This window comes from Lissotriton helveticus, chromosome 9, assembly GCF_964261635.1.
Source record: "Lissotriton helveticus chromosome 9, aLisHel1.1, whole genome shotgun sequence".
NCBI classification, from domain to species: Eukaryota; Metazoa; Chordata; class Amphibia; order Caudata; family Salamandridae; genus Lissotriton; species Lissotriton helveticus.
The window spans coordinates 627309040-627329489 of NC_136070.1; the positions used below are offsets into that span (position 1 = coordinate 627309040).

Consider the following 20450-nt stretch of genomic DNA (forward strand, 5'->3'; position numbering starts at 1 on the left):
ATTACAGCCGTCTTCAGCCAGGCTTGCTTGAATCCAGTGGCAAAGTGAGCAAGGGACTCACGTCTGAGCATACCCTGCCAACCCCATGGCAGCCAAAGCTTTACAAAAGGGGGTGGTGATTGACGCAGCATCTGAACCAATCAAACACTCCCACCCAGTCAACAGATCTGGGTTTAATCCATCACCATTCTTTAGTCCACTCTGCCACCCCAGTTCAGATATGGCCATATGCAGATCAGTGTGACCCTGTGCCTCATGGAACAGTCCAGCCCGATCTGCCAAGCCATGCCTTCCCTGGACCGGATTCAAGCTTCCTAAGACCGGTTTCTGGCATTACAGCCGTCTTCAGCCAGGCTTGCTTGAATCCAGTGGCAAAGTGAGCAAGGGACTCACGTCTGAGCATACCCTGCCAACTTATGGCGGCCAAAGCGGTACAAAGGGGGTGGTGATGGACGGAGCATCTAAACCAATCAAACACTCACACCCAGTCAACAGATCTGGGTTTAATCCAACACCGTTCTTTAGCCCACTCTGCCACCCCAGTTCAGACATGGCTATACGCTAATCAGTCTGACCCTGTGCCTCATGGGAACAGTCCAGCCCGAACTGCCAAGCCATGCCTTCCCTGGACCGGATTCAAGCTTCCTAGGACCAGTTTCTGGCATTACAGCCGTCTTCAGCCAGGCTTGCTTGAATCCTGTCGCAAAGTGAGCAAGGGACTCACGTCTGAGCATACCCTGCCAACTTATGGCGGCCAAAGCGGTACAAAAGGGGGTGGTGATGGACGGAGCATCTGAACCAATCAAACACTCACACCCAGTCAACAGATCTGGGTTTAAACCATCACCGTTCTTTTGCCCACTCTGCCACCCCAGTTCAGACATGGCCATATGCAAATCAGTCTGACCCTGTGCCTCATGGGAACAGTCCAGCCCGAACTGCCAAGCCATGCCTTCCCTGTACCGGATTCAACGTCTTCAGCCAGGCTTGCTTGAATCCAGTGTCAAAGTGAGCAAGGGACTCACGTCTGAGCATAGCCTGCCAACTTATGGCGGCCAAAGCGGTAAAAAAGGGGGTGGTGATGGACGGAGCATCTGAACCAATCAAACACTCACACCCAGTCAACAGATCTGGGTTTAATCCATTACCGTTCTTTAGCCCAGTCTGCAACCCCATTTCAGACATGGCCATATGCAAATCAGTCTGACCCTGTGCCTCATGGGAACAGTCCAGCCCGAACTGCCAAGCCATGCCTTCCCTGGACCGGATTCAAGCTTCCTAGGACCGGTTTCTGGCATTACAGCCGTCTTCAGCCTGGCTTGCTTGAATCCAGTGGCAAAGTGAGCAAGGGACTCACGTCTGAGCATACCCTGCCAACTTATGGCGGCCAAGGCAGTACAAAAGGGGGTGGTGATGGACGGAGCATCTGAACCAATCAAAGGATTGGAAGGAGCAGCCTTACTCAGCGCTCTCAAGAGAACTGGAGGCCTGCGCTTCCTCTAACCCAGCTTTGTAAGACAGCTAGGTTAGAGAAATTCAATCTGCACGTCGGGCTGGCCGTCGCAAGACAGCAGGCCAAAGGGACAAGCGAATTTTAACCTTAAGTCAACAGCTCCCTACTGCCACTCAGCAGCACTGGCCCCGCCCTGTCCTGACACTCAGTTCAGGACGGGTTAGTTGCTAAAAAATTTATTGGAAATAAATGAACTTTATTACCATTTTATTTTTCAGCTCTGGGCTGGGGCTTTCCTTAGTGGTGAGAAGCTTCTTCACTAAAACAGAGGATCCTCCGCTAGATGTGAAAGCTCTGTTGTGAAGAGAGTGACAACATCTACCTGATATGGGGTTAATTTCAAACGCTATAAAAAAACATAAAAGGAAAAACTGGTTTCGTATATACCCAGTTGAAGGCTAGAATTCTTCTATCAAAACACAGCGAAACTAAAAAAAAATCCAGAAGTGGGACAAGCACATGAACTGTGAGAAAAGCGGTTGGATGAGGTCCATGAAACTGATAAAGGCAAGAAAGCCATTCAAGCATGAACAAATGGCAGTCCCAAAGCCCACTCAAGGTATGCTTTAAATACTGTTAGAAATAGGTGTACCTGGCAGCGAAAACTGTCTTTTGAGAGACCAAAAAAGTAATCCATAGAAGGGGCTCTAGTAGAATGTCGTATGTTCCTGTTACAGCATGCCCTAGCAGAATGTGCTGATGTTCAATCTATAATTATTTCCTGCAGTCTTTGCCAGGAATCCCATTTAAAAAATATACTTTACCTTTCACACTTTCATTTTCTTTATTGCCTCCCTTCAAATGGAGACGATGTGGTGGGAGATGTGGTGGGAGAAAGCGGGATGTTGACAGCTGAGACTGGAAAACGTGTGCAATGAAAAGAAAGTGTTCAATATAAAATTCCAGGAAGGGTGGAGTTACAATCTCAGCTGATAAAATCGCTCGGATCCGCAGCAGCGGGACAAGAAGAGAGGCTCAGGTACAAAGAGTGACACAGCCTTTGGAGGACTTCCCATTCTGAAATACAGAACTGTTCCCCACCTCCTTCATCAGAAAGCATCTGCAGAGGCTGCCGGACACTTAAACAGTAAGTTTACTTTGGTGGTGCAATTTAGAAAAGCAAGCAAAGCTCCAGACTGGATTAGAAGTGATGCAGTGACAGCAATGTTTTTCCCATAGAGTTCCTGGCAACCTTTTACATTAATGGCAGCGTGGAGGACCCCCGAAAAAGCATAGAGTGGCATAGGAAAACAGGCAAACAAAGGGTCTTCTTTGTGTTTTTAACAGAGGTGGAGAGTGACTGGGGTTGGTGGACCTCTTGTGCCTCTTGCGCTGCGAGGCCTCCGGGTAGTTACGCGCTATACAAGTGCAATTTTTCATTTAATTTCATTTCATAGCATGAGCCACTGAGGTGAAGAATGAGACAAGAAATGTGAGCCCAGCGATGGCCGCCAATCACTCTGCATGTATTAGCAAAGGCAGAGATTTATAGGTTAATATGATGGAAACTAAAAAGCTTGATCACGCGGATTTAATCATGAGTCTCAGACTTACACAGGGATTGCATAACCCGCAACAACAACACACGCATCCTCCAGGGCGTACATGAGTTGTAACGATCTGCATCCATAGCAGCGGGGTGTTCTTCTCTTTTATATAGCGATTGCTACTCCTTTTTGTTACTCCAAAGTCTTGCAAGGTTGTTGCTTTTGTTGTTGATCTTGTGAGATGTCTCGCGACCATCCTGGAGTCAGTTCCCAATCTGCAAAAATAAAAGCTATTAGAGTGCCATGCTAGAGCCACGCACACTCTTGAGTACTGACAACTCCATTACACTAATGCCTTTGTTCCATGTGCTGTAGTGAAAACGTGAATTGTTTTGTGTTAAGAATCCTTGTGTGACAAGAAGTGTAACGACTTATTGTAGTTTTGAGGTGTAAAATAAGCCCTCGTGCATTTCAATGGAAGCAGTCTCGAGGTGGCGGGGCGAGGGAGGCGATACATGAGCCCACCGAGGTGAGAGATGTCTAATCCTCTGAAATCCATTGTATTATGTTTTTATAGTAGTGACATAAGCTCTATCAGACAGATAAAGCTGTTTAGCCAGACCTAAAAATGAATCAAATGATTTATCATTACTGTATGCTAGAGACAAACAGGGTTGTAAAGTGTGCCGCAAACTTGTACTTTTCTTTTTATTAGCTTTATTATTAGTAGTATTAAATTATATTTTAAACAGTACCCATGGATGATTCAGTGTACACCCCATCATGGGGTTAAATCCCTCAATATGCAGGACAAAGCGACGTGGGTACCGAGGATAGAGAGGAACAAACCTTGGCGCATATTATCAAGAACAGGGTTAAAAATTATTGCCGCTTTAGAGAGGAGCACACCAACTCACACTGAAGCATCACACAGGCACTAACAACCTGAATAGAATGGCTGCCAACGTATTGTATAGCGCACAATGCTTAAATACAGTTCAAACTCTTGCTACACAATTTTGGAACATTACAGATTAGAGGCCCAGACTGAAATGATGTGTACAATGTCATACAATACTGATGTGGTCATCTTACTGGTATTTAAACACCCTGTAACTACGTTTTGGTATGAACTTGTTGGACTGGAAATAAACAGGCAAGAGATGCCAAGTTTCTTGATTCCAGAACTTGTTCATTATACAGCATCTCAAGTGATATATATATATATATATATATTGGGCCAGATTTGACAACAATTTTCATCAGTGCAAAGCCAACAAAAGTGATGCAAATTGGTGCAAAGTGTTGACTCTGTAGCTACTTTCCAGAACAAGACTTGTTATGTGATAGAAAGTTGCATGAAAGTAACACAACTAGTTCTACATGCTACTTTGCACTATAACATTAAAGGGGTGTCCCATGGGTGATACATGGACATTCCCAAGCAACCACACATGGTTTTTGGTGCCAGAAATATATGCTTCCTTGAGGTAGGAACAAGAACTTTTCTAACTTTGCATGTGTACTGTTACTGTACAAAGTGGGGGACACAAATAAGAAGAGAGCATCAGCACCATATATTGGGAGATATGCTACTGTTCTGCTTTCTCAATGTCAGGTAAAGCAGCGCAGTGACTTTGGTGGTGGCAATGTGTTGCATGAAAAAATATTAACTTTGCCCTATGGTGTTTAATGCAAAATTTGATGGATACATTTCTCCATTTCACTTTGCCACAATTGCTTTTTTTTTCCTTCAAATTATGTTTTATTGATTTTCACCCAACAAACAACATACATTGGTTTCACAACAATGCAATTGGTTTTATACTCGAGTCTTCAAATTCGCATTTCTTTGAATACGCCATACAGACCAAATTCAATAGTATCGTCCACCATTTTCCTGACATATTTATCTTTTTATAATATGCAGTGTCCGCTTTACAGTTTCAGACAAGCATGTTTCTTTTCTTAGTCCATGCGCCATTGAGTTGTTCGAGCAAAGCACCCATCCGGTTGCAAAACATGCTCTCCCCTGTTTCCCTCCCTAGCCCTCTCCACCGGTGTGTTCAACATTATAATTATGCTAAAAGAAAACGCAGTATGAAAGTTGGTCAAGGGCACATAGCTCCCTTTCCCATTAGGTCAGCTAATCGTATCAACATCTTTCCTATTTCCGCTACAGTATCCCCTGGAATGCTAAAGTGCCCCAATATGAACGCCCCATTCACGGCGTCCCCAGTGGCGTGTCCAACGAATCTCCATCCGACTTGCCACAATTGCTTTTATTCTACATTTCCAGAAAATCTGTTAATTGTAAACCGCCCTGGGCCTGATCTTCAAGGGAGGTGTATGGGACGGAATACCCCAATATCATCTTTCAGTCAGGGCACAGCCTAGTAGTGACTGCTGAGTGCAATTGTTAGTCACCATTAGTTCAAGTTTGGGAGGGTAAGTGCGTCCTAGCATGTGAAGTGCAGGCAGCTGGGCTTTCAGTGAAGCGGGTCAAAGCCAATTTTGAAACAGGACACTACTGGGCTCTTTATTCATGCCCTCAATTTTTCTGGCGAAACCCCAGATTGTTTTCTCACTAAGTATTACCCTTTAGGCACTCTATATCAGCGAATCAGTCTTTGTTTACATTTCACATATTTTATTTTGTCTTGCAATACAGTACTTTCTTTTCCAGATGTAATGTTATTGTAGTTTCATCATGCATCATATTGCTCCTGCAGTGTGCAAACTGTGGCTCCTCCAGTCCTAAGGGTGAGTTCAGGTTACTTTTGAGTGTTTATGACAGGGGACAATTAAGAGCCCTTGAACTGAGGCTGAAGGGAGTGCGAGTTTCTCACGGTTCCTGCCAGTTGGTAATAAAGGTGTGCACCTCAAATCTTTGGCCTCTCGCCATAGTACACAGGGGAATGGTCACACATGTCCCAAATGCCACTACGGGAAAGTCTGTAAAGTAGATTCACAGCCAGTGGCGGCCACCATATACAAAAAGAAGAGGGGCAGGGGAGGGGTTGCGGGGGGGGGGAGAGGGAGCTCAGTGGGGGAGCACAGGAGGGGGCGCGGAGGGGAGTGTTTAAACTAATTCTTTTTTTTTAAAGTTACGCTCACCCGCTGCGGGCCACCTCCCGCTGGCGCTCCTTGTCCTTTCAGACACACTACTCAGTGCGAGGATTGGCCTGAGCAGCCTAGAGAGATGCCCTGCTCAGGCCAGGGAGTCTGTGGGGTTTTTCCAACCCAGCTGCTCAATGCAGCCAGGCTGGAGAAACCTAGATGCACATGTGAGTTTTGGTTGGCCTGAGGCGGCCGGTCAAACACACATGAGCACCTAGGGAGTGCACCTTAGACTCCACCGCCCCTTCTAATGCCTCGGCCTGCCCCTCCCAGCATCTTAAAAATAAAACAATATTGAAATATCGTTTTAGTGTTTTGCTGCTGGCTCTGAGCCTCTGCGGCCCCTCCGCCATTGTGGAGGGGCCGCCCCTGTTCACAGCTACCAATATATAGTCAGCACTAAATGGGGAAAAAAGTAGTGCTTACAATTAAGTGGACAGATTCTGTGCTTGGCGTATGACAAAATGAAGGAGATGAAAAGCAATACATGCAGGAGAGAGTGAAAACAGTGCTGAAGAAAAAAGAGATGGTGTTTGAGATATACAGAAGGATGACTTTAGGAAGATGTCGGGTGAAAAGGGGTTCAAGGGCCTAACATAGGGGGACACTGCAGAGGTGTAGTAATGTGGCTCTGTATAATGTATACTATTAAGTGTTTATACATGCACAGAGCCCAGCGATTCACCCAGAAGTGTAAAGGGCTCAATGCAATCCAAAGTGATCTATTTGTGGTAGTGTGGGCGAGCAGCCTTAGGACTACTACAGAGGAGTGTAAGACATTAAGGGCCCGATGTAGGTAATTCCGATTTACCGACTCTTAAATACCGAATCATACCGATTCGGTATTTAAGAGTCGGTAAATCGGAAGCAGGCAGATGTAGGTAATAAATGACCGAATCTGTACGATTCGGTATTTACCGAATCGGTAAAGACCGAATCGCTATTTCCCATTGATTCCTATGGGCCTTGAAGCCCATAGGAATCAATGGGAAATACCGAATCGGTATTTACCGATTCGGTAAATACCGAATCCTGCAAGGGTGAACGGGGTGTCACTTTGACACCCTGTAGCACCCCAATTCCAGGCTTGTGTGTCATGTGGCACACATACATGCCCTAAGGGCATGTCTGTGTGTCACATGGCACAGGTGTACATGCACAGATGTGCATGTACACCTGAATTCGGTATTTTACCACCCAAATGTATTGGGTGATAAAATACCGAATTCTGAAGGCCTGTAGCACTGTAAACAGTGCTACCTACATCTGGGATTTACAGAATCGGTAAAATTACCGATTCGGTATTTTACAGAATCGGTAAATTTACCAATTTGGTAAATTTACCGAATCTGTAAAATAATGGCCCCTACATCTCAATCATCAAATACCGGTCGGTAACGGCTGAATTCGGCCGTTACCGACCGGTATTTGGTGACCTACATCGGGCCCTAAATATGCACACAGTGAAAATTAAATAACACACAATTCAAAAAAGAGAGCCACACCAATTTTAGAAAAATAAGCTTCTTTCATGATTTATTGTAAGACCAATATGTTCACGAAAAGGTAAGTACATTTTTCAGGAAAAATATTTAACAAGAATGCTATTTTTCAGGTAAGTACACAACTTACAGTTCCAGTCCTCAGGGTTTCAGGTCAACATCAGGATGGCATCAAAACTGCCCTGCCAGTGGCACAGGGGCGGCTGGGTGCAGAGATCAGATTTGTGGTTGGTGCCCAATGTTAACCAATGGAGACTGGAGGTTCTTGAAGATGCACTGCTCACAGGTGAGTGAAGCGGTGTCTGGGATCGATCTCCTGGAATAAAGGTAAGTGCAAGGGGGGGCACAAGGCAGCTCCAAACTTACACCTTCAGCAGGACAGGGGGGGCCGGGTGCAGAGAGCCAACACAGCATTGGGCGCACAATGCAATTCAAAAGGTTGAGGTTGAAGAAAGGCAGCAGGCTCAGGACAGGAAGCCGGACGAAGAAACCCAGAACTGCCAAGGTAAGTAGAGATGCTAGAGGATGTAGGGGTACCATTGGTGAGGATCCCCAAGGCCCAGGGGCTTTGAGTGCAGGGGTTTCCTTGGGCATTGGTAACAGCTTACAGGACAGGTCGCGGTCAGCGGGAGTTTTTGAGATGAGGCTGCAGGCGTCAGGGTGGAGTTTGGCAGGGGTCAGCCCACGGTGGACTCATGCTCAGAAGCACTGGGGAACCTTCACAGGACTTGTGAGACACTTGTACTTGGGCCATACGGGTCAGGTGGACTCTCCTGTGGAAGGGGGCATAGTGCTAGCTCTGATTGGATAAGTCCCATCATTTTCAAGATGAAAAGTGTCCTTAACTTTGCCTCCAGTACCTGCGGGATGGAGTTGGCAAAGGGGGCACACCACCTATTCTTAATAGGTTTTCCTGCTGGTTCTCCAGCCAAAAGTGTGGGTTCGAACCGAGGGCTGCCATCTGTTGCTAGTAGCAAAGGCTGGGGTCAAATTACAAAGGCAATAGGCCTTTTAAGCTTACCTCTCGAGCACTGTGCCCATCCTGGGGGAGGAGGTGTGACACCTCCACACAGGATATGCTTTCTTTCTGGCCTCTGAGAGCAGGGCTCTTAACATAGGGGCCCAGAAACATGTCTGGTGGAAGCTGGTGGTACCAGGGTGCCTGGTGTGGTCAGAGCCCACACCAGGGTTGTTATGTTTTAATGGGGCTCGTCTTTGGTGCCCTATGGGTACGTTTTCAATAAATCCAACCCTGGCATCAGGGTGGGTTTATTGAGAGGAGTTGTTTGGTACCAAACACTCCTGGGTTCAGTGAAACCATCACAGTGCAGGGGAACTCGAGTTTCCAGCCCATGTACTCTCCTTGGCTTCATTGGCACTTACAATATGAAGATTAGACTTAAATATCGTAGGGGCATAACTACTCATGCAGATAAGCCCACACCGTAGATATAGTGTGCCCTGCCTTAGGGCTTGTAAGGCCTGCTAGCGGGGTGACTTACTTATACCTTAGGCAGTGTTGCTTGGCATGGCACAAAGGCAGTGTGCCATGTTGACGTTGTTTTATCACACCATGGTATGCAGGCTGCAGGGAAAATGTGCATGGTTATGGTGAGTGCTGCCCCTAGGGGACCCTCGTCACTGCCAATGCCCTAGATACTAGAGTACCTTTAACATGGACTTACAGGAGGGTCTGAAATGCCAATCGTGATACAGTTTAATTAAAGAACACTGGTACTGGGAACACAGACAGCAATGACCCAGTACTCTACAGTCAAAGATGCATCGAAAGCCAGGCAAAAAGGGTAAAAGGGGGGGGGGTACTGCAACAGAAACCCACATTCCCACAAGAGGAAAAGTTGTATCAAGGGGAGAAGAGAAGTGAATGAGACACTCCAAAGATCACTACCTCTTCTGCAGTCCTTATTAATGTTTACTTCATAGTCTCATATTTTCATAATTGAAACATTTTTACTTCTAATTATTCACAACAAAATATTTATTGTTACACACTTATTTGATACTGCCAACAGGGACTGGCAAAGTCAATAGGCCTGGCTGGTTTTAGGCAGAGGTATGTTGCTGTGTTATATGACTGGATGTAATACAAGGAAATATATAAAGAGGCACACAAATAGCAGCCCACTGTGTGAAGCACAGTATTTTAGTTCACATGCTTTAAGGCCTAGTCCTTAATTACATAGGCCACACTGCTTGCAAAGGATTTTTATTTCTGTTTCTTATGTCACCAACCTTTTAGAGAGCCCCTCCCCCACAATGACCACTACATTTTTCATCTAACTTAAAGCACCAGAATGCAGGGCACAAAGCGGTTGTACACTGTGTAATTTAAAACTGTGTACCCACGCTGAGGGTCCTTGCCTGTCACTCACAATGTCTGCTGATCTGCCGTATCCAGGCGTCGAAGCACACCCAAGGTGCACTCGGTGCCTTGAGTGGGACCCAATGATGAAGCATGTTACCAACTAGGTTGGTGAGTGAGGGTCTTCTTGAAACACAAGTGTGTTGTCCCTTAAGAAACATACACTAGGAGCCTCTACCTGGTAGCTAGTTCCCAATGTGATAATTTCATAAGGTATATAATTCAGCACAGCATTAGTGAGCCTGATCTCACCAAGTGGCAGTACACTTTTATTAAGAAGTCAGCATATGAATAAATAATTTTTGTAGAAGTGCTTCATGCTGTTTCACTCTGACTGTGTACTGTAAGTAAGAGGGTTCTTGGTGTTTGATAACTCTGGTGGTTTAAAAACAACTCGATGCATGCAGAGATCGGTGTAATCTCTGATCAAGGGTCTGAATATGTATCAAATAGGTTGGCAGTTTATTGTGTCTGTGCCAATAAAAACTTGTTAGCAAGGCAATTAATTAATTTAGGCATGGTACTGAGATGAGAGCTAGTAGAAGCATGACAGAACTGTACATTGAGGTGCTTTTACGATAAGCCTGTGTGCTCATGCCAAGCTACCAAGGGGGTGAACAAGGGTTATCTAACTGTCTGATCCACCTTACCCTGACTAGAAGGAAGGGTCCCTGCTTGGACAGGGTGCATATCACTGCCAAATCCAGACCCCCATTCCTCACACACTTGCAATATTTATTAGAGGTAGTTTGATCAGAATTGATCTTTTTCCATCCTTTGGTCTCTATTCTGATCATTGTTTAGTTGTATTAACCTTGTTTCTGCCATCTCGTAAGAGGCAACACACAGCTGTAGTCTCATTAGTTTGATTAATATTGCTGAATTAGTTACAACAAGAAGTGATCTGTAATTGTTTTGTGGGTGCCTTTGATTGTGCAGCAGTGGTTTGAGGGTCCTTAATGAGAGGTTCCTTGGCCATTATGCCACCTGGAACGTAAATATGGTCAATGGGTTGGAGATGTTTTTGAGAAGCTGTGATTGTATTGAGATGAGGTGAACGTCCTTAATGAGATCTTTCTCATCCATCACCCCATTTGTGTTATCCTCCTAACTGTTTCACTTCACCCAATAACAAATTAAACTGAGGGCTGAGTTTTGAATTTTTCAATAATGGGTGAGGGATAACTCTCCTTCGCCCTTGACCCAGTGAACCAGGCTATTTTTTCTTTCAAGCTTTGTATTATCTATTTCTCACACAAATAGTGCAATGTTATGTAACAGATCCTCTTGGATTTTTAATTTACTTGATTGATAGCAAATTGCATTAACAGTTGCATCTAAGGTGTTGAATATGGTGCATAGTAGTAGTGTTGCAAATTAGAACAACATGGGATGAGGTTGGGGAAAGTGAATTATTTGACTGCAAAGGTGCTCTATCAATAAAAGCAAATGATGCCAGAATAGAATCAAAAATGTATTTTGACCTTGTTGAGATTGTAATTACTGAGTGGGGATACGTAGGTTTTAAACCTGGGCGTAGTTCATGTAGTAGCGCTACGCGTAGCTACGCGTAGCTACGCGAAGCTACGTGAACTGCATAGTGCACTGTACAAAATGCTGTTCGCACTGATTGCACAGTGCCGAATGCTTGTCCGCACTGTGCAATCAGTGCAACCGCATCTTGCACAGTGCAAGCGGTCGTTTTCTGCCGCTCAAGTAGATTTCTACTCGAGCAGCAGCTTTCTCAATGCCGACTGGTAGTTTCTCATCGCGAGCGGTCGCGAGCATACGTGACCACTCGCAATGAGAAACCTGACCTCCCCGTGTTGAGAATCTCGCCGAGAGGTTTCTTTTCCACGCTCGCGATCGGCAACTTAAGGTTGCTGATCGCGAATGAGGAAAAAGTCTTGCTGGGATGTCATTTTGCTCGCTCGCTGTTGCCAACTTGACATTGAGGACCGCGAGCAAGCAAAAAATGACTGCTACGCTATGCGTGTTTGCACTGTGCTATGTGCAATTCGCGTAGTGCCAAGTAGCGCAAACTACGTGAGTGTAGCATAGTACTTTGCCCAGGTTAACATAGGTGTCATCAGGGGCATAGCTTGGTCAGTAAGATTGGAGGGGTGTGAGCATCAGATTTCCCAAAGAGAAAAGAGTATGCTGTTCCTGAGTGGAATGAAGCAAAACTGAAGGGGGAAGGTATCTATTTGATGAAACCAGGAGTCAAAAAGAGGAAGATATAGTAAAGAAGCAATAGCTCCAACTAGGAGCAAGGTCCCGCACACATCCCGAAGGGTGTCATGCTTCATCATAGGGCAGCTCCTTGTTGGGCGCTGCAATGCCCAATGGGCCCGACAGGGGGGGCTCTGTGCTAGAGTTCTTTTCTGGTTGCCCACGTGAAGCTAAAAGACGTTGGGGTGTATGTGTAGTGAGTAGAGGTGGGAGAAGGTAAATGTAATTAAAAATAGCTACAGGATTCTCCAAAAATTATTTGTTCGCTGGGTTATCGTGCTATGAGTGACACTTGACTGGAAAGTCGTGGCTGAGGACGGGGGAGTATATCTACCTCAGCTCCGGATGATGTGTAAAGTGTGCACGGGGTTGACATATTTCATGCCTATATTGTTCAGGTGGATCTAGGCATTTCATCAGGACCATGGGATACTCATCTACTCTCGGGGGACGGAATAGGTATATGTGCAAGGAGTTCACGTCCCCTATAGTTCGGACGCGTGCTGTAGTCCTATTTCAAAGTGAAAAAATGACAATACCTATGTGAAATGGTCTATACTTTCTGACAAAAACACCTAGAAGGGGGGCCTATTTGCCTCAACCATGACATCCAGGATACTCGCTGAATGGCTAGTGGAGGAGTGCTCGTATTGAGGTGATCTGTAGCGCGGGACCTACCCGCATCTGGCATCGCCGGGAGTGATCAGATTTCCCGACCATCACGCTGGCATATAATGTTAAAATGCATTATATGACAAGGAGGCTGCATGGGAGGGGATTAGGAGGCAGTGGAAAGAGAGAGGAATACGTATTAATAAGAGTACTAAATGAGAGAAAACGTTATTTTGTAAAATGAACATTTTTTAGGGCTTTCAGAATAGAGAGGAGAGAGAGTATATGTGTGTTTTTTTCAACTTGTGTATGTACAAATACAAGGTGAAATCCGACAGACACTCACCATACCCGATTGAAAGCACCTGTACCCAACTATTCATCTAAAAATACAGTTATTAGTGGGGGGTGTAACACCCCAAACACCCCACCTGAAGCTACGGCCCTGAGTGGCATCTTTATTGGAGACCAAGAAGTAAAATTTGCCAAGTGTTATCATTAGATTTTGTGCTATGTTTAAAATCAGGGGTGCTGCTGCTTAAATTTTTTGCAGCAACATTTAAAGTCTTTGAGGAGTAACTACAGGTGTATAAGGTTTACGATTAAACATTTGCCCTTTTATAGCCCTAAAATCCTTCTTCGGGCTCTTTGCTTGCCTGAACACATTTTAAAGAGAGCATTTAAAAAAATGTAGTCCATTGCCAATCTACCAGCACGAACTCACGGGCTCTCTGCATCCCAATTAATCATGGGACGTTGACGCTTATTGCACATTTACAAGCAGTTAGAGCGGGTGAATTGTCAAAGCATTTTTTATCACGACCATGTGAACCTTTGTTGCACAAGTTATTTATGGAAGTGGCCATTTTCTTGCTGCTAAACAAATAGTTCATAATCTATGTTATTTACCCAGTGGCCAGCACAATAGTACACAATCTATGCTATTTTGCCAATGATGTGCTATTTGATTGGGAGCTCGATAAATAGTGTGAAGGCAGTCAAGTTTCAAGTTTCCAAGCTTTATTCGATTTTTCACACGTTAAAAATCATAAAAGCAATTAATACAAAAAGAGAAATACATCAATACAAATATACATTGTGTTTTAAGAGGGTATTAAATCCATTAAAGTGATTCAATCGAATAGTTTATAATTCATAGTGAACTCCGTTGTTTCAATACACTTTTTAAAAACGTTGTCATTGTCATTATACATAGGGGGTTTCCCAGTAGTTGCAAGTTCAAAAATGCAGGCCTACACTGCCTCCATGCACCGTCTCACAAATATTGTTTTATCCATCTGGAACGTTCTTTGTTGTACAATTTACAAAATAAGACCAGATGGAAAGTGGTCTGGGCGGAAACCTTATCGCATGGACAGACAGCCAGAGTTCTGCTCCAATCATTTTTATTCGGGAATGAGACGATGTGGTGAAAAATGTTAAACCTGAATCTAGTGAGGATAAAACGATCGAACCCCAAAGTCACAATATTTAGGTAAGGTTGTATTTTGTGGGTGGTCAGCAGAGGTTGATGGACAAACACAGATTTTTTGCTGACTTCACTTCCAAACCTTAGTGTGTTAAAATGTTCCATACATACATTTTTCAGAGCTTTCTTCGGGATTTCCCCAATTGATTCAGGGTTCTCGTACCATTCTGGCCTATTGATGTCCAATAGGACTCTCCTGACGTACTCCAGCCATTTAATCCGTTTTGCATTGTCCAGGGCCATAACGTCATTAATTAGTCCTCGGTTTCGGCCCAGTTCTGGTGTCGTCCATACTCTGCGCCAGAGCAGGATTGGCTGAGTTCTAATCAGATCTGTCAGGTGTTCCATCCCCAATTCTACATGACAGTTATAGACCGAGGTACTCCTCAGGAGGGCCAGAAGATATCTCAAAAAGTAATTTTCAGCAATTTGGAGCGATGTTACATCTTGGTACCCCCATACGCCTGCGCCATACAAAGCGATGCTTCTGCATTTAGCCACGTATATGTTGAGCATAATTCCTGGTCGTTTTTTGCCCAATTTGCTTGCAAAGTTTTTAATTGCCGCAATGGCTCGCTTGAAGGCTAGAGTTCTATTTTTCACCTCAGAGACCCAAGCCCCTGATGCCTCAATTGTGACTCCTAGGTATGAAAACGTTTTAGTGGCTTCTACTTGTAGTCCTGCTATATCAAGTTGGTTAAATCTAGCTCCACCCTTACCACAGCGCATCACAAAGGATTTTTTAGCATTAAGTTTGAGGCCCCTGGCTTCCATGTAATCAACGTATTGGGTTAAGGCCCTTTGAGCTCCAACCTTTGTTCTGGCCATTAATACGGCGTCATCCGCATATAGAAGTGAGTAGATATGCCTACTTCCGAGCTTTGGTGAATCTATATTGCAGGCTCCTAATTCCTTCTCTAAGCTGTTGGTATAAAGTGAGAAAAGGAATGGGGCCAGCACACACCCTTGTCTCACCCCCTTTTGTATGTGGAAAGACCCGGTACATTCCCCCCCCAGTCCAAACCTAACTTTGGCAGTGGCATTTGAGTACAATTGTCTTAAAAAGAGAACAATAGCTGGGTCCACATTCATCTCTTCTAGTGTATCTCAAAGTTTGTTATGTATTACACAATCAAAAGCAGAAGAGAAATCGACAAAGATTGCATAAAACATCCCTCTTTTGCCCTGGTATACTTCCCTTGTAACAAGACAAAATTTAAGATTTGTTCAACTGTACCCATCCCGGCCCTAAACCCGTATTGTACGGGTGTTAATATATCATTTTCCTCTGCCCATGTCTGTAATTTGGTCAAGACCACTCTACCTGCGATTTTCATTAGTGAGTCTAACAGGGATATGGGTCTATAATTTGATGGATTTTCCCTATCTCCCTTTTTGTATATTGGGATTATTAGTGATTCTGCCCATGTTTTAATAAAACCTCTTGAGCAGCAAGCACTCATAACCCGCATACAAACTCGTGGCCAGTCTTTATTTAGCTGAATATGAAGAAGAAAGGGATTCCAGGTAATGGTAGGGTGATAGCCCATCTTGTAATGGGAAACAGAAAGTGTGAAGCATTTTAAAGTAAATGTATATGCAAATCTACGAACATATGTACAAAGTAAGTGCATGAATTAGGCTACATTGTTAGTAGATAAAATAAACTAAATCAATTTTGAATAATATAATATTAAAATAAGAAAATTAGGTATCAAAATTCCTCTGCAGGAGCTTCAGAACATGGCACACAGATATTTTGCACTGCAGTCAAGGAATCTTAGGCTGCCTGCAAAGCACAATGAGTATGATTTCTAAAGTATGCTACCTAAATGTACTCTTGACTTATGAGATTATATACGTTTTTTTTAATGTTCTCCATTTTGATGATTTGTGAGGCCTTGTTCTCATTTTGGTCTTTTTCTCAAAGGGGAATTGTGCTTGCTTAGTATTACAGACATGGCAACACAACATTAGTCGAAAAGCAGCAGCAAGCATGGAATGCAGAGAGATAGGTGATATCCAGGCCACTGAGGGATCAGCACTTAAAGTAGGCTATTGTTACTTGGGGCACAGTATTTTGGATGAATTGCTTGCAGAAGGTGAATTGGTTAAGAGACAGTACTGGGGCTTCTGTGGAACAAGGGAAGGGAAAGCAGGAGACAGGTAAGCAATGGATCAGGAGAATTCATGAGAGTAAAGTCTATTCAGGCATCTGGCAGTTGATAAAAAAAACATTTTCATACTATTCACCCTCAGGGTGTGTTTCAGGTATAGATGCTTATTGGTCTCATGTCATGAGTGGCCCCTCTGTCATATTTACATTTTGAGTCACCCCCAATGTATCTTGGGAATAGTAGTATAATAACATGCTAAACAATGTTTCAAGTCCTGCTGCAGCTGGGCTCTTATTTTTGTTCTTGACAATGTTGTCTCAGGAAAAGAAATCTGGAAGCCAAAACATAGAAAAAGATTCTGAGTGACAGGCTTGGAGGCTCTACATGGCTAATGTTAAAGTCGTTGTGGAGGGGACCTTTGAAAAGAAGGGGTAGGACTGGTAGGAGAGTGAATTTGACCAGTAGGAGGATAAGGGCCAGGACAAAAAGAACCAGGAGGGCTAAGACGACCAGAGTCATGAGGACCAGGACAAGAACCAGAGAGACCTAAGTCACAAGGACCAGTATTGCCAGTCTATAGGGACCAAGAACAAACAGACAAGAAGGGAATGTGCAAGGGAAAAAGGACTAGGGGTGCTGGGATCAGTGCGAAAAGGATCAGGATGGCCAGTAGGATCTGTAAAAGAGGGATCAGCACCCAGTCCGAAGAAACAGAAGAACAGGGGTAGCAGGATTAGAAGTCTCTAGACCAGCACAATTGATAAGGGGTAGGAGGGCCTCAGTACACTGGCCCGGACCAGAGACACAAGGGTGACCAGGGGCAGAAATAGTAGACTCCGGTCGGCAGTTCAACGAGGATCTGTACCATTAGAATATTGCAATTTCCAACAATATTTCTGTGATAAATAGACAAAAAATAGGGTTTTTATGCTGGATTCAGCCTGCCACCCTCCTACTCTATCCAGGATGTGGTGTTATGGTCAAAGCTGCTGATTTAGGAACTTGGGAACCGAACTAGTTTTAATTCTCAGCTTGAATTAACCTGTGATTCTGGGCAAACCACTTAATCACACATGCCTTTAAAAAAAGAATGTGACCTTGAGTAAGCCTGCGGACTGCGGACCTTCAGCTACAGCGACCGAGGAGGAGCTGAGGGCGCTCGCTGCTGCCAGCGTTACCTGCCTGTGCCTGCTCCCGCCGCTGCCCCTCGCCGGACCCGCTTCGCGGGTCCCGCTTCGCGGCCAGGAGCTGTTGTGGGGCTTCCAGGTGTGCTGATTCCTTGACCGGCAGGGCTGCGAGCTAGACGCGGGGGACTCCAAGTTCCAGGAGCCCCCGCGCGCCCGTGGCCACCTGGGCTGCTCTCCCTGCCGGCCCCGCCCCTAGAGTGCAACCAACCATCTACAAAGGAGTAGAGTCATCCCCGCTGCGCGAGAGCGTGCGGGAGGGCGCCGGGAGAAGCCCGGGACAAGGGCGGGACCGTCTGTGGCCGTCCGGGGCCGAAGGAGGCTGGGCTGGGCCCACTCCCTAACATCCTACATTCTACGCTAAGGCATACCCAAGGTACTGTTATTGACTAAAAGACACAAATGTAAGAATTTTGATATTCTGTGCCACTGAACATTGTTGCATAATCCCCAATTTATAGCATTCCTCCATTCTCCTCCTTGTTGCCAGACGGGGGTCAGTGGGGCTTTCATGAGCACCCTTTGAATCGCCCAGGCATAAGGTTGAGTAGGGGGGGTTAATGAGGTTGGGTTGGGTCCAGAATCCTTGAATCTTCGTTTAATATTCTTGCGAATACGTATCCTGAGGCTTAAATATCTGCCCCTAAGAAATGGCCCTTAGATCTGGTAAGCAGCGTCTAGTGCACATCCAAACTTCAAATGGGGTTGTTTCAGGCCCCCTAGATGCCTTTATTACCAGAGCAACCGGTATATTGGAAAAAGAAATTGAACTGGTTGAGCATAGATTGTCCCTGGACCTAGTTACTGGGAAACGTTCCTCAATAGGTGATTTGGCTCGTGTCAAAAGCCCTTTAACTAACGCAGCATTTAATTGTATTTCAACATCAGACACCGACATAATTGTCCATGAAGAAGGGATCGAAGCCACTACATCTAGGCTACATGAAAACATGGACGTGGCCTCCAATAGTAATGTGACTAGCTTAGAAGAGAATAGCCAATCTATTGTGCTTGAAACCTCTCAAATAAATGCCACTACTTTACCTTGTACCCCTGCCCCATCAATAGAATCCACCAAACAGGCACCACGGAAAAGAAAACATGTATCCAGCCCCGAGGGAGGAAAGACACAGAAACAACTTAAAATAGATTCCGAGAATAGTCCCTCCCACTCTCAGTCCATCCAAATACCACAGATAGTGTATTGCCCATCATTGGCCCACTCAGGATCCTCTAACCCTTGCCCAACCTGTTTTAGTAGTGATGACATCTTGCTGGCAAAAATGGAAACAATAGTTAAAAACCTACTGCTTCCGGTGGTAGAAAATATAAGGATAATGTCCGCCAAAATAGATGTCCTAGAAGCGGCAATTAATATTAATATGGACCTCTTACAAAACATATCTGGCACTAAGCCAAGGGGGCCAGTTCCTAAAGGGGGTTCTACCCAATGTACCGGGACAACCACAACAATTCCTGCAGTGACATCACCTACCAACACTAACAAGAAACCATTAACAGGGGCAAAAACAACATCTATAACTAGAGCCACCATTAAAGACCCACCGAAGGCTAAACTCGCATCGGTGGTCAACACCGCGCAAGGGGAAAAACATCAAGCTAATGCTGCACCAAAGCAATCAAAAAACACCCCAGCACGCGCCCCTGCATCAAATAGGGATAATAAAATACCATACTCAGATAGGAACAAGAGGTTAGATAATAGAAACTCACGGAAATCTCAGAGGGTCAATCTACCACCAGAAGCGGCTCAATATACTATTGTGCTAACAGGAGTGGCTCCACTTAAAGAGGGCATTAGAGAATCCCAGGTGGACTTGCGGAACAAGGTTACATTCTGGTTGAATAAACATCGCCCACTCCCCCCGTCGTCCCCCACCGAAATCTTATATGTAAGGAGAGTAGATTGGGTTGGAAAGGGCGAAAAAGATCTAGAAGGGGACTGCATTCTAATTTCTTTTAGAGATCCGTGGGTAGTGGATAGAATCCAACGGAAAGCTAGATTTGCCCGTTTGGGAGATGTCCAGACTTTACATCTTGGCTACTTTTATCCCCATACTCATCAAACAAGCCATACGGGATATAATTCATGGAAAGTCAAAGGGGGAAGACCCAGAGAGCCTGTAATACATCACCCCCCATATTATCCCCCCCTCTACAACCACTTTGAGGCACTGTCCGACCTAGAATGGGTTGACTGACTATGTGCACCAAACCAGTCACCCAATCTAGCACTAGTGGAAGATGAAGGAGCCCATACCTCATTCACCCCCACCCCAGAATCGGTAGAAGAGCGACAGCCCACGCCCCATAGTAGCAGGTCAGTAAAGGGATCTTTGGGGGTTAAAGGCACCTCCCCTAATGCAGAAGAAGCAGGACTAACAAACACCCATCCATCGAGTCCCCAATCCCTGTTCTCTGTTAGCAACAACTACGCAGAGATAGATTTGTTACATTCACACTTGGTGTCCTGGAACGTTGCTGGAGCCAAGTCACGCCTGGTATCTGACGATTGGTCGGGGTTTATAGGTAACTATGAGGTGGTGCTACTGCAGGAAACATGGGCTACAGCTCCGTTTTACATGGCTGGCTATATTAATTTTTTTAAACCAGCAGTAAAAGGTGTAAAGGGGCGGGCGTCGGGGGGCTTAACCACATGGGTCAAACAGGCCTGGGGTTTTTCAGCTTCTGAACTGTATGTGGATAACCCTGACATACTGGCTGTAAGGTTGAGCAAAACGGGGGGGCAGGAATTGCTCATTATTAACATATATTCCAGAGGTCTCCCCG

At 45.0% G+C, this 20450-nt stretch overlaps 1 protein-coding gene across 2 annotated transcripts in view; it reads left to right on the forward strand.

The window, feature by feature from the left end:
* LOC144781709 (cytochrome P450 2F3-like) overlaps positions 1 to 20450 on the forward strand; it is a 970074-nt gene that overhangs the window by 683759 nt on the left and 265865 nt on the right. Inside the window, exon 1 of one of the 2 annotated variants that reach the window (XM_078660684.1) lies at positions 2466 to 2600. The exons of the other annotated variant lie outside the window; for it this stretch is intronic. The gene's annotated coding sequence lies outside the window, so the exon portion shown is untranslated. Of the gene's footprint in view, positions 1 to 2465; positions 2601 to 20450 lie in introns of those variants that run through there. 2 annotated transcript variants of the gene reach the window in all.